At 33.6% G+C, this 16,145-nt stretch overlaps 1 protein-coding gene across 1 annotated transcript in view; it reads left to right on the top strand.

The window, feature by feature from the left end:
- LOC127876449 (semaphorin-2A-like) overlaps nucleotides 1–16,145 on the top strand; it is a 148,679-nt gene that overhangs the window by 26,874 nt on the left and 105,660 nt on the right. The window contains exon 3 of the mRNA XM_052421745.1: nucleotides 3,810–3,880. The gene's annotated coding sequence lies outside the window, so the exon portion shown is untranslated. The remainder of the gene's footprint in view (nucleotides 1–3,809; nucleotides 3,881–16,145) is intronic.

Genomic DNA, 16,145 nt, shown 5'->3' with positions numbered 1-16,145 from the left:
ATACTCTCTGAAAAAAGGACCAAAGTGAAAGTAAATTTCTGTGTACAATCAACTCGTATTTTTCTGCATTTAAATGGCTTATTTGTTTTCAGACATTTAAAATAAATGTTTTTACATATGGTACTGGCCGTTCTAAATCTTAGGATGGTAGAATAAAAGTCAGTTAAATTTGGCATTACATGTTTGATATGATTGACAGGGTCCAGGTCTGTGAGGACATTCAAGTGAAGTATTCTGAGAATCAATTTGTAGAATAGTTTGCAACCATATTAAAGTGTTAAAATTAGGCTTATATGGCAAACATGCTAATTTCGGTCACAACTTTTTTATTGTGGTGAATGTCACATTTTTATGCTGTTGATATAGTGTTCCATGTCTAGACATGTCACCGTCTACATGATAATTTGTTAACATAGAATCATACACTTTCAGTAATCAACTGGCCCCATTTTCTCTTCTAAACTCTGGCGTTTTAAATAATGCTGTTATGAATATTTGATTGCTTAAAATCTGCAGTCTCAAAGGGGGCACTTTACTGTATTGCAGCTATTAATGCTCATAAAGTAAATGCCAATAATATGTTGCGTTTTAGGCATGGAATGTTTGTAATTCCCTAAATATCAAGTGCACAAATACTTCTTTATATGTTACTGGATCACTGTATCTATATGTGCATATTTGTTTTTAGTTTAAACGTATTTATTGCATCAAATATGCATGGGATTGGATTACAAGTTTTTGCAACATTATCTGGATCCTCTCCCAGATAATTATATAACATAATTTACTTAAATACATTATTAATAGTTCAACAACATAATCATATTTGTTTGTGACAGGGCTCAACATTAACGGTTGTCCTATTGCCCCTGGCAAGTAAAAGTTGGGTCCGGGCAAGTTATTTTCTTATCTAGTTGTCCGCCAGGGCAAGTGCAAAAAAGAACAAAGAGCATTTAATTTAGACTTCAATTGCTGTAATCATTTTGTTATATGTGCAAAAATAAAAAAGGTTTTGTGGTGTATCATTTTGATCTATATTCAAAAACGTGAGGTTTTACAGTTAATGTGATATTTCATTTTTGGGCAAGTGACTTAACGTTCAGGGCAAGTAGATATTCTATGTACTTGCCCGGCAGGGCAAGTTGGTTTTTAGGTTAATGTTGAGCCCTGTGTGATTGAAGCTAGACCAGCAAGTGCATGATGTATCCACAACCAAATAAAGTCTTATAGATCATAATGTTGTAGTTTGCTTGCTAATGTGTGGAGACTTTTAAGAATCTATGTAAATGATGCTCTAAAATTATACAAGGTTGCATGTATTTTAATAAAATGTAAGCTTTATTAAAACTCAGTGGTATAAAATAAACCTAAACTCACAATATTACTGGAAAAATATTTATTTGGAGTGACAAATGTACCTGAAAAATAGAAACGAGTCTCAATGAAAATTTCAGCAATTGTATTAAATAATGTATATAATCTATGCTCAAATATATTGATAGATATTTTCAAGACATTCTTCATGTAACATTTTTGAGGGTGTAATATTATGATAATAATGTTCACATTCGCATCGCATATAGTTTTCATAAAACCTTACACTGAGGTTTCCGTCACATGCACAAACGTGCGTCAGATTCCTGGAATGTGTTTATGCATGTGCAGGAGTGAGGAATAGTGATACATCCTTCTTACCATCAGGTTTTTGAATTCCATGTGTAGTTTGCCATTACTATCTTCTCATTGACTGAAACCATACATTTATATTGTTTTCAGCATACTGCTGTTTTTCAACCCTCTCAAGAGGAATATGGAATTTGTTCATATTTCTTTGAGCAATTTCATAAGAATTTTGAATTGTAATACTGAATATTCACTTATTTTATTTTCTTTAAGATAAAATATTGGAATTCATAAAATCGGGCCTCTTTGTTTGATCATAAATTTCATAGATTTTTTTTAATGTCAGACATAAGATTTGGACTTGAACTTCATTATATGGTAATAGTGAAACATTACCAGCTCAGACCTTGCTTTGAGTTTAAGGTGAGTGCCTTTAAGACTTTGCCTTTCATTTTCACTTAATTGTAACATTTTGTCAGATTATTTATGTTACCAATATCTAGGCCAAGTTTAAATCTTGGTAAGTGCAGGCCTAATTTTTCTGACCATTTTGGGGGAAAAGTATCTTGGTTAAATAAGGGAATTTATGCCACAAAATTTGGCAAAATTATTATCTCAAATCAGAAGTAAATAATGGAGTTTAGAACTTGAGTAAAATAATTGCCAATATCAGAAAAAATGATTTGAATATAATTACTCTCCAAATTGTGATAAATACACAACTAAGGTATGCAACCCTCACTTTGCAATCCATCACATTTTTATTATGTTAATGTCCTTATGGAAATCTTATCTCAAGTATGCCATATATTTTTTGTTATAATTGTTGGATTTGATATGTAACAAAAAGTATTTTTCTTATGTGATCATGGCCATCATGTTATATTAGCCCTTGGGATGAAAAAATGTGTTTTAATTTAACCTACATTACACTGAAAATCCATCATCAAGCATTCATAATGGCATTTATAATCGAAAAGTGAAGTGCCTAGGGGTTAGTGCAAATTTAATAACTTTGATCAGAGATCTGTGTAAGTGTGCTACTCTAAAGTATACAGCTCTTCTCTGAGGCTGCTTCTCTTACATGTATCATTATTCTCCAAGAAAAAATGTTACATTGATCCAGAAGCATCACAAGCCATAAACAATTCATTTATATGAAGGCTGAGTTGTTTCAGGTAGTCAGTAGTTGTTTATAGTGGATCCATGAAAAAGTGCTGTAGGTTCATTTCAAGCATTCCAGATACATTGCTTAACTTTTAAGCATTAATCTTGTCCTGCGTATAATGTATAGTATAATGTATCGTTTGTCATCAACTTTTGTCTTGTAACCACTATTGAGGCCACATTTGTCAAATAATCTTGATGAAACTTGGTCAGAATGTTCATCTTTACAATACCTAACAACGTGGGAATCTGGTTTACACTCATAAAAAACAACATCACAAGTCAAAAATTAGAAAACCTTGTTACCACTCAAGAAGCCACATTTATGACCACAATCTTAACCCTTTCAGTGCTGGAACCAAATTTTGAAGGCCTTTGCAAACAGTTTGGATCCAGATGAGAACGTGGCGTCTCATCAGGATCCAAACTGTTTGCTATTCTGATAGTATTCTTGGAAAAAAATCAAAGAAAATGCTAATTTTAGTCATTCAGCAGACGACGTTATTGCAGACGACAAATTTCCCAGCATGCAAAGGGTTAAAGAAACATGAGAATGATTATCTTGATAATATCTCGGAGAGGTTTGATTCTAGGTCATGTGTGTCCTACAAACTTTATGAATTAATCTTGTTGAAACTTTGTGAGAATGTTTATCTCATTATCAAGGCCACATTTCTACCTGGGTCAGATGGGGTCAGTAACTAGATCACCAGGTCAATTTTCAACACTTTTTGTACCATAATCAGATGAGCTGCTTGAAGCCAATCTTATGTTTGCTTGTAAATGTTTGGATGTTGTGGAAAATTCAAAAGGAATATATTGTGACACACACAAAAAAGGGTATTTTGTATGTCGTTAAATCTATGTTAACATACCACAACTAGCGTTGAAATTTTGGCTATTGCCATAAGGGACGCTGATTTTTGATAGGTTAACTTGATTTTACGAAATATTTTACGACATTCATTGATTTTTTGTCTTTATGTGGCTTATAACAAATCTATATTATTTTATTTCAGACTCGCAAAGCATCATCCTGAGCGTGAATTAGAGAGGATAACGATTTGATTTTCATTGGAAACTTTATTTGGTAAGTTGCATATGTAAATAAGAAAAACAAAACAACATCTAAACATATTCATTATACTTATTTTTAATATCATATTTTGTAGAATACTTCTACTAAGCGAGATAAAAAGAACATACTATGAATAATGCAGTGACCCATCAGTTTGTTGCCCCGCATTGATCTTCTATCCATTATAGCTGCTATGATTTTGGCTGTGCCATGCTAAGTTTGTTTACTGTCTGGTTGTTGATAGGATGTTTGTTTAGACACTGATATAATGACTTTGACAGACTGGCAGCACAGTAATAAGCTGATGATGTTTTTTAGACAGCCTTTTGTGAAGTGTCTTGTGGATTAGCCTGGTCCGTCCAGAGAATTTACAAGAACCAGGGAAATTGTACTTGAAATTTCAATTAAAAAACATAAATGGAAAAGGAAATTTTAGTTGTTAAATGATGCAAATTATGACTTAAATTCAGATCGTTGTAGATGTGATTACTGTACTTATATTTGGGCCTAGTTCTGGAAAAACTGGTCTTAACCCTTAAAGCGCTGGAGCTGAATTTTAAAGACCTTTGCAAACAGTTTGGATCCAGATGAGACGCCACAAAACGTGGCGTCTCATCAGGATCCAAACTGTTTGCTATTCTGATAGTATTCTTTGAAAAAAAACGAAGAAAATGCTAATTTTAGAAATTCTGCAGACGACATTTTAGCAGACGACAAATTTCCCAGCATGCAAAGGGTTAATGTGCTTTAAGTTTCATCCCAGATTACCCAGCTTTGCAGTCAGCATAGGTAAATCAGGGATGACAGTTTCTGCTTTTGAATGTTTCATTTTAAAGGATTTCTCTTCTACATGAAACTTAAATTCAGTGTAGACAGAAAGTGTTGTCCCTGATTAGCTTGTGTGGACTGCACAGTCCCTGATTAGCTTGTGTGGACTGCACAGGCTAATTTAGGAAGTCCAGTTTTCCCAGAGCTTGGCTCTTTTTACCCTTACCACTTAGATACGTATTTGACGCCTTTTTTGTCCCTCAGAAAATAAAATTTAATTAAAGACCTTTCTTACTAGATTTAAATTTTAAAAGCCTTATTTTAAACCCTTGGATAATAATAAGCAGCAAACAGCATAAAACCTGAACAGACTCAAGTAACTACTAACTAGCTTTGGTTTTATGCTTTTTGCACATAGCCATTTTCACATTGCTTCTTAGAGGGAAAGGGTTCAAGCTCCTTGATGAGCCAGTGAAAAATTCCGATTGCTGAATTGTTTCTCATACCATCTGACAATCAGAAGGGCAAATCGTCTGCCTACATGGTAACTTTCTTCTGTAAATCATGTCATGACTTTATTTGTGTGTCATTTGTTATAAATACTGTGTCTGCAGACTGACAAGGACCATTAACATTGTAAATGATTAATTGACGGATGGTTGGTTGGGTCCAAATAGTGTGAATAATGCCCTCAAAAAATACTTTTGTTGTCACATTTTTCTTTTCTAGTAAACCTTTTGATATACATTTTGCTATTAATTATTTTATTAATGTATACACATAAACTGGCCTATTGTATATTCAGTATTTTTTCATAAACATTTGATATTATTGTATTCTTTTGTTAGGGTTACCTTATAAAGCTAATAAATATTTGTAACATTATGTGTTGTTTCAACTTCCATCTGAATAGGTCAATACAAGGCTCATTGTGATGGGACACAATGCCAAAGTGTGATGGTGGAAGGTCACATGACCTTAATTGGTAATGTCAAACACTGAATGGTGTAATTAGCTAGGCCCTCGGCACAATAACCGTCTATTTACTTTTCATTTGAAGAATTGTGTGCCATTGACAAATTTCACAAGTTTGATGCAATCACTTTATTTAATTTAAGTATCATGTCCACATTTATTTTTGATATAAACATTGATCTAACCTGATGAACTCTCTTGTGGCTATTTCAAACAAAATATCTATTGTACAGCAAGTTTTGAAGTACAGAAATCCATCAAAGGAGTAAAGGTCAGTGGAATTAACTAAACAACTAAATACAAAATCGTATGACATGCTCAGCATGTAAGCACCATGTTACCAAACACCCATTTTGGTATGCAGAGATCACAATGTGACAACATTTATGCTACTTATTTAAAGAAAAAGATCAGCTCTGAAGTGCCATTTGCACACTTTAAGAGGCCAATTTGGGAGGTTTAGACAGATGTGAAACTAAGTGTTCAAGTGGGGTTAAGGGACCGCCCATTGTAAAGATTATACTAGTGACACTAAACAGGGGCTGATACTTTACAAATAATTGTCAAGTGGTATTAGGCATTGTCAGACACACCTTAATTTGTTTGATAGGTGAAGCCTGACTTGTGTCAAATGTTTGTTAACAGCTCTTCATAGTTCCAGCATTATTGTGTATAGTCAGGGCTTTTTTTCCTTCTTTGCGATTGGCCGTGGACGGACATTTCACAATTTTGACACGGCCAATTCACAAACCTGACATGTCCGTGAATATTTACAAAAACGGCCGATTTAAATCGTGAAAAACGGACTTTTCGTGCTCAAAACTGTCAAAAACGGCCATTTCGGAACAGAAATATAAGTTTCATAACCTCGTTTTTAATTCCGAATTCGCGAAAAATTGTCGACTCACGTTACCGATGTTTGCTTGTTTTAATGGATTTTAAAGTGTTGTGTAACCGGTGAAACCGGCGTAAATAGTAAAAGCTCTGCCTAGCGACGTCACTATAAAAAAATGGCGACGCCGAACGCTCGTTACTACACGAAGATAATAAAAAAAACGCAAAATAATCCCGATTTATTTAAATTTGGGATAACAGTGAAGAAACAAAAGCTTTCTACAGAAGGGTAAGTTTTGAAACATGCACATTGATAACATTATAAGGAAAGTCATTTGATAAAAGTGAAAGCATCTGCCGCGGCTTATGTATTGATGGACGCTAGTCAAAACGGCCCCTAGTCAAAACGTCCCCTAGTATTGATGACCGAGACTTGTTATTCGTATCTGTTTACGATTGTAAATCTTGGAAAAAGTAATAATGTGGTCCCTTCATATATATTTTTTTAATTTAAATGCATATTCATGACGCATATTCATGATTTAAACTTTGTATGTAGTCTATTTATGCTTGTGACAAAATAAAATAACTCGTTTACATTTCTTACAAAAGTACTGTTTTTCAATGTATACCTAATGTTTCAGATCAAATGACAACCTCCCAGGGAGATCATCATGCACTGGCGAGGGTCAGGCTCACAGAACATGAAAATTATCATGAAGAAGGAATTTTCCTCTTCAGATATCAAGAGAATTATTGACATTTTCAAGAGTAAAAAGAACAGAGTTCTAAAGCTGTAAAGTCCAGAACATGTCTGAGTGATGTACCCTTGAAATGTTCTATGTTTATAAATGTTATTCCTGTGGTAAAGAAGTGTTGGGACCAGGTATTTTAGTTGCATTTGGTACATGCATAATGTTTTGCAAATCAGATATATGTATATGTGTTGTTGTTGTATCAAATACAGTATTCATAGAAGGAAAATATGCCTTTATTGCATTATTTAAGGAAATTTTGATAATATTCAAGTGTTTAACATGCTTTAACTATGCTAATGCATTGAACTTTGAATTTCACAAATTTAAGAAGTTCGCGACTCGCTTTTTCACAATTTTAAGAAGTTCGCGACTCAATTTTTCACAATTTTGAAAAGTTCGCGACTCAATTTTTCACAATTTTGACAAGTTTGCGACTCATTTTTTCACAAAGTGAGGGGCCAGGGCCGCTTCACAAAGTCAGGAAAAAAAGCCCTGATAGTAGAATATATTTCTTAACTAATGTAGCAGAGCTGGTAAAATGTGGCAAATGTTTATACTGCGTGTGGAACTGTAAAACATTTGAAGAGCATGTATGCACTTTTACTTGATTGATAACTACATTTATACAGATTGATTAACCAAAGATTTGTAAATAAAGGTATTACCATGAATGAAAACATTTCTCACAGCTTTTTATGACTGTTTTTTTAAATGTTTATTATTTTAAATAGTCATTAAATAGTTCAATGAAAAGCATAACATGGAAAAGGCAGCAACATATACAATTCTTCATATATGCTTATTTTAATATCTATGATGCCTTAGCTTTATTAAACAGTCCAATAAATATCATAGAAATAGGCTCCAATCTTAAACAAATAATGAGTACCGGTATATGTAATTCATCAATTAAATAATAGGCTAATTTTACATTGGCATAGTGGATATGGTGACCGCCTAGCAATGGGAAGGTGATGGGTTAAATCTCCGCTGTGGGATCATTCTTTAGATTTCCCACATTGACACAGAGTACTGGACAGGTTCTATCCAGGAACCAGACTCATGAGCATTTCAATAAGCCGTATGGTTTAGATGCAGTCAAACTAAAATAAATTGTTTTAAGATAAAACTATCTAGGCTTAACTTGTACGGTAAAAGTTATGCACGCAATAATGTTTGTTAGATCACGATCAAATAAAAAAGAGCTGGTCCCTGGGAAAACCAGACTAAATGCATGTATTAAGTGTCGTCTCAGGCAAATCAGGGATGGCACTTTCTTCCTTGACTGATTTTTTGTTTTAAGAGACGACAAAAACTGCATAAAAGCAGAAAGTGTTGTTCCTTATAAGCCTGTGTAGACTTCACAGGCTAATGTGTGGCGATACTTTACACTCATGCATTAAGCTCCCCATTTCCAGAGCAAGACTGAAATTATTATTTCAGGATTGTTGTTTATTCAGCAATAAACAACGATTTTGTTCTAATAAGCTATTTCAAACAGCTTTTTGGTTTAATTTCTTACCCATTAAAAATGTTTATAAAAATGTCAATTAAATATGATAAATCGTTAATTATATCCCAAATAAACGTACATTTAACAATTTTTTAACCAGGTTTTCCGAATGAAAAATTGGTTATTAGATAGGCGATGTCCGCGGGCGGGCTGGCGGGTGGGCGGAACAAGCTTGTCCGGGCCATAACTTTGTCGTTCATTGTCAGATTTTAAAATCATTTGGCACATTTGTTCACCATCATTAGACGGTGTGTCGCACAAAAGAATTACGTCAATATCTCCAAGGTCAAGGTCACAATTTGAGTTTGAAGGTCAAAAATGGCCATAAATGAGCTTGTCCGGGCCATAACTTTGTCGTTCATAGTCAGATTTTAAAATCATTTGGCTCATTTGTTCACCATTATTAGACGGTGTGTCGTTTAAAAGAATTGCGTCGATATCTCCAAGGTCAAGGTCACAATTTGAGTTTGAAGGTCAAAAATGGCCTTAAATGAGCTTTTTTTTCAGGCCATTACTTTTTGATTCATTGTCAGATTTTAAAATCATTTGGCACTATTGTTCACCATCATTAGACGGTGTGTCACGCGTAAGAATCACGTCAATATCTCCAAGGTCAAGGTCACAATTTGCGTTTGAAGGTCAAAAATGGCCATTAATGAGCTTGTCTGAGCCATTACTATGTCATTCATTGTGACATTTTAAAATCATTTGGCACATTTGTTCACCATTATTGGAAGGTGTGTCGTGCGAAAGAATTACGTCAATATCTCTAAGGTCAAGGTTGCCACAACTAAAAATAGATTGATTTTGAAACAACTATGTAACTATGAACAATCAGTAACAATGCACATTTTGATTTTGAGTTATCTCTCTTAAATTATCAGACTTTTTTTTCTTATTGAAATCAAGGTCAATTTTACACATTGGGGTTAAAGGGATCTTTTCACGCTTTGGTAAATTGACAAAATTGAAAAAAGTTGTTTCAGATTCGTTAGTTTTCGTTTTAGTTATGATATTTGTGAGGAAACAGTAATACTGAACATTAACCATGCTCTAATATAGCCATTATATGCATCTTTTGACGATTTTAAAACCTAAAAATTATAAAGCGTTGCAACGCGAAACGATTGAATAATTTGGAGAGTTCTGTTTTTGTCGTTAAATTTTGTGAAACTACGAAGATTGCTTATATAAGCTATAAAATACGACACGAATGTGTACTCGGCGGAATAGCTCAGTAGGCTAAAGCGTTTTTACTTCAGGACTCTGGCATGACTCCAGGGGTCACTGGTTCGAAACCTGCTCCGGGCAATGTTCTTTTCCTTTTTTTAATTTTTTTTCTTGATTTTTTACTGGAGCTTTTACGATCCAATGTTTACATTTATCAATATAAAGCATTTAATGAATAAGTTAAAAAAATGCCAAAATCTGTGAAAAGGCCCCTTTAACAATACACATTTTGCATTGTCTCCCTTTATCAGACTTTTTTCAACTGAAAACTTGGTTTTGTGACAATTTTGTTTCATGTTTACATGTATATAAATGCACCTTTAAAACATGTTTGGGTGTTTAAAGAGAGTATTGATAGACCTTTGGGATTTTTTAAGAAATGTTGTTCGCTAATTATTCCGTGCCTTGAGGGAGTTTATGCAGCAACTTGTGCAGATTATAAGTTAAGAGGTGGGAGGGAGAGGGCATTAGTCATGTGGGTTTACTTGTGCAGCTATTTGAGGGGCTAGTTGTTAGCGATGTTAGCAAGTGGTAAAATTGTCAAGTAGAAGTATGCTGATCTGTAAGAATTGATTGTGGGATATAATAGTATTTAAACAAATCAACATGGATTTTTATCATACAAAGGTTTGATAAAATTCTTTGGTTCTATCGTGCCAAGTGCCAAAACTACTGCTATTTAAATACAGAACAGGTACTTTAAATTTTTGATGTATTTGATTTCTTAAATTTCTCTGCATTTCATGTCATTCTGTTGTTAAATGCACATCGGGCATGTGATCTTTGACATACAATTAGGTCTGTGTTCCTTAAATAATTATAGAAAAAAGAGAAACAAAAGACTTTCATCAGGAGTAAACATTTGTAAAAAAGGAAAGGAAATGACGTCACAATCACATGATGACAATTGCAACAACGTCAAAGTGTTACATTCTATTTTGCGTGAAAATTAACATGTAACCAAAATAACATATAACATTCTAACACTACACGCGACTTGTTTTCTATATACAAAGAAGGAAATCAAGTGTGGGGTATACATGGCCACCACGGGGACGAGGCATTTTTCTTATATGGCTATAGTAAAACCTTGTTAACACTCTAGAGGTCACTTTTATCGTCAGATCATCATAAAACTTGGTCAGAAGATTTGTCCCAATGATATCTTGGATGAGTTCGAAAATGGTTTTGGTTGCTTTAAAAACATGGCCACCAGGGGGCAGGGCATTTTTTCTAATATGGCTATAGTTAAACCTTGTTAACACTCTAGAGGCCACATTTATTGTCCAGTCTTCATGAAATTTGGTCAGAAGATTGGTCTCAATGATATCTTGGATTAATGTGAAAATAATTATGTTTGCTTGAAAAACATGGCTTCCAAGGGGCGAGGCAATTTTCCTTATATGGCTATTGTAAAATTTTGTTAACACTCTAGAGGCCACATTAACTGTTTGATCTTCATGAAACTTCTTCAGAAGATTCATCTTGATAATATCTTGGATGAGTTAAAAAATGATGCCAGTTGGTTGAAAAACATGGCTGCCAGGGTGCGGAGCATTTTTTCTTATATGGCTATAGTAAAACCTTGTAAACACTCTAGAGGCCACATTTATTTTCCGATCTTCATAAACTTGGTCAAAAGATTTTTCTCAATAATATCTTGTTTTCTCAGGTGAGCGACTTTGATGGGCCTTTCAGGCCCTCATGTTTCTTTAACCTTCCATTTCTGATTCAAATCCATGTTATGCAACTTCGTGTATTTTCAGAAAATTCAAAGATTGCAGTGATCACAGCTTGATTTCTTTATCTGATTTTAATCGATTAGTGGTTAAACAACACTTCACAGCTAATTGGTGTTAATCTGTTGTGTAACAGGTTTTTTTTCCACTTTTTGGGAAGATAGCCCATGGCTTTGGAATTGGGAATTTTATCGGCATTTTCATGAAAATTGGAAAAATAAATTCATTAGCCTTTTTTTCCACACGAAAAGTCCACTGATTAGGGAAATACTAAATAATCATTCAAATTAAAAGAACAAAATCATATAATACTTTGTTAGATGTAATTGAATTAAAATTGAGATAAAATACACATTAGACTTCTTTCTAAAAAAAAAAAAAAAAAAAATTTTTTTTTTTTGAAATTGGGAATTTTTTGCCACATTTTGGGAAAAAAGTATACTTTTTGGGATTGGGAACATAGCTGAATTTCGGCTATAAAATCGGGCCAAAAAAACCCCTGTACAGTAATGTCAATAAAGGTGTGAAAAACTCGCGAGTCAGTGTTTCAATAATTACATGTATTCCCTATCAGAGCGGTTCATTGTATAAACTATGGCTGTGTTATCGTTTATTATATGCTATACATGCTTTATAAATAAAAAGATCGTTGTTTAGCCCTTTACCACTTAGATAAGTATTTTGACGTGTTTGAAGTCCCCTAATAAAGTTAAATTTAATTAAAGGCCTTTCTGACTAGACCCAAGGTATAAAGGTTTCAGTTCCAACCCTTTGATACTGATGAACAGCAAACATCATATACCCTGAACAAGCTGCGAGTTGTACTTGCAGGCTGTTCTGGTTTTATGCTGTTTGCACATGGCCATTTTCACTTAGTTTTTTAGTGGGAAAGAGTTAAAATTTCATGTGTTATGGCATCTAAGTCAAAGTCTAATACTGTATCTCGCCCCTTTTGTTTGGTATTTGCAGTTGGTCTTCAGATGTTTATTCATCTATTATAGTGGTGTCTTCACAGCTTCCAGAATATTCCTTAAGGCTTAATTTTCTAGTTAATTCAAACACATCATGTTTAAGCTGAACTGTATCAATAGTTTAAGGTGTGGGACAGAACTTCATACCTTTCCCCAATAGTCTATATTCTGTATTGTTGATAACTTTGTTGGAAAGATTTAATACTGTTTTCTTTCCCCTTTCAACTTCTTTTTATGCCCCTGGATCGAAAGATCGGGGGTATATTGTTTTTGGCCTGTCGGTCATTGTATGTGTGTCCCAAACTTTAACCAAAACTTTAACATTGGTCATAACTTTTGCAATATTCAAGATAGAAACTTGATATTTGGCATGCATGTGTATCTCATGGAGCTGCACATTTTGAGTGGTGAAAGGTCAAGGTCATCCTTCAAGGTCAAAAGTTAAAAAATACAATCCAAGGAAAGCATTAAGCTTTGAAATGGAGATAATTTTCAAACCTGCCAAATAATATATTGAAATTTTATTTCAAAGGGGCACAAGAGTGGGCATTGTGTTTCTGACAAACACATCTCTTGTTTTGTTGATCTCTTTGCAAATTTGTTTTGGCATCGGTGAAAGACAAGATAAACTGTTGTAATGGATGTTTTTTTTATATAGACATAATTAAGTTAAATTTACGAGGTTGTGGGAAAAAACAGCAAAGGAAACAACACTTTGAAGTAATTGTCCAACATCCTGCCCTTGTGTTTTTGTTTATGTGCATGATGTTGCCATTCTGTGCAAAAGGGCTGTATTTGTCTGGAGGTTTGTTATGTGTAAAATGCATATTGCACATACAATTTTGAATTGCGTTCTTTGCCCAGTCATGTGAAATTTCTTGAGCGTTATTATTATTTTTAGTTTTATTATTCTGTACATAATTGATTTTGAAGATGCATGTCCTGAATATTGTTTTTGACAAATATCAGTCAAATGATCCAGCATTTTGGAGGTATATCTTAGTTCAACGTTTTAAAATTATCATTTTGATCATTTAAATCCAGATCGTAGAAGTATTCTTGTACGCTTGTGAAGTATCCTTCATATTATATGCAACATAAAGTGTTCTGTACACTCGACTGAAAGCTGTCTGTTTTCACTTGATAGAAAAACAGGAACGAAAATCGATGGATTTTTCAGCTGAATGCATATTAGTTATACATTAACAATTGATGATTAATACTCATGTGTACATTATATTGAAGATTAATAATTTAAGATAACTGCTTGAAAAAAGATATTTCCTAAGGAATTGATTGATTATTTTGAAATAGTGTTGTATAATAGATGTGAGTTATGCAGTAGGAAAACAAGACTAATAATGCATGTGCATAAAGTGTTGTCCTGTGAAGTCCGCTTAGATTAATAAGAGATTGCATTGTCCGCCTAAACTGGATTTTTGTTTAGAAGAGACTTTCTTTAAACTTTAAATTCTATAACAGCAAAAAGTGTTGTCCCTGATTAGCCAGGACTGCACAGGTTAATCTGGGATGACACTGTACACATGTGCATTAAGCCCAGTTTTTTACCTAGAGAGAGGCTGCTCATACAGAAAACTATTGTAAGAAGGTGCTCACAGCAGCATGTGTACTTGGATTCCCACAGTTTCACATGCACAGAGGGGTTTAACATAATCTGGTCAATCAGCTTGTTGATCATTACTGATAAAACTGTCAACTGAGATGCTTACAGTGGGTGTAACAAAAGGGTTTCTTGGGCGTTCACACTTTTGATCTCTCCTCATTGAGTCCCACTTTGGGACAACTTGGAATAATGCTTAATGCAGATAGCACATGCTAATCTGGGATGATACTGTAAGCACATGCATTAAGCCCGGTTTTCCTACAGAAGAGCTCGTTTATAAGCCCTGCCATCATGGTAGGCCTGTGTATTTCCTGTGTCACAATCTTTAATATTAATACAATCTCAAGAAATTTCAAGAAATATGATGGTATATAAAAGAAATCTGATAGATAAAGTAATAAATATTGTTTTATCAAAAATCAAATTCTGCATGCATATTTTGGCGTTTAAATAAAGTCTCCTGCTAAGACAGATTTAATTAATGTAGGTTTATTTTGAAAAGATGAAGATCTCATAGTTTTACAAGCAGGGCATGTGTAACTGAAATAATCTGCTGATGTAGCTGGAATCATACTCAACCAAAATAAACATTTGACACATAGTGAAATTTAATGATATTCTCAGGGCTTAACACTAACTTTTTTTCAACTAGCCCATTTGGGCTAGTAAATGCAGAGCCTACTAGCCCCATGGTTTTTTTTCAGTTTTGGGGGAAATGGTTCGGGTCCCCTGAGGGGGGGGTGCGGGGGGAATTCATGCGTGAAAGGGGAAAAGGGAGAAATTTCAATGCTTAGCAAGTAACAGTACAAAATCAAGTTTTAACACTATAATTCACCATACATAGAGAGAAAAACATAATTCCAAAATATATAGGGCAAAACAACATGTTTTTTTAATCCAGATATCGTACATACTTTTACTCTATATATATATTTAAATGTTCCTTGAGGTTTTCATTATTCCCATTTAATGTAAGTGGTAACGGGATCTTCATTTACGTACGATAATTTATTTAGTTCTTAATAATTAATTATTCTGTCCATTGCGGTCTTAGTGAATGTTATTTCTATCGTATTTCATTTTCAGTTAGCATTAAATGCTACCATTCTTCGACCTATGCGAATTAGCGTTAAGCGCTAATATTCTTTGATCCATAATAGATGTAAATAATTAAAGAAGTCGATTATATAAACAGCCCATTTTATTCTCTGTAATATATCCAAAAACATTGTGTTAATTTATTAAAACAAGATAAATATTCGCATGCATAAATATCATTTATAATATATACGTACATATGCAACGATATTGATTCTTATTATATATTAATAAATCACACAGAATATTATTCAATTTCACTAACAGTTTTCAAGCGTTAACATTGTTTTATTAAATCCTAAAATAAAGAAATTATTTATTTATGAGAAAACAGTACTATTTGTTTTACTAATATGATACTTATAAAATAGCAATTATCATAAATACACAATATATATTTATTTGGATATTATGCAGTCAAACAACTTTCCTAAATACTCTACATTGAATGTAGCTGAAACAAATTAAAGTAGTAAACAATAATTTAAGTATGAATATATTTATTTGCAGCAAACAATAATTTAGGTTTGAAAATAAATAAGTAGCAACAGCTCACCTGTAATATATCCAAAAACATTGTGCTCAAGTCGCGCAAAGCGTTTTCTTAAATATTCTTACGGTGGCTACTTTCTGAAATTTGATCAGACTTTTCCAAATACGTTTCTCACGTGGTCTCACGTGGTACGCTGATTCACCTACTTTTTAACCAGGTTTTCCGAAGGAAAAAACTGGTTATTAGATTGGCGAATGCGGGCGGGCTGGCTGGC

This window comes from Dreissena polymorpha, chromosome 4 (assembly GCF_020536995.1).
Source record: "Dreissena polymorpha isolate Duluth1 chromosome 4, UMN_Dpol_1.0, whole genome shotgun sequence".
NCBI classification, from domain to species: Eukaryota; Metazoa; Mollusca; class Bivalvia; order Myida; family Dreissenidae; genus Dreissena; species Dreissena polymorpha.
Note: the sequence above shows the minus strand (reverse complement) of the source record. Positions and strands in the feature narration are given on the sequence as shown.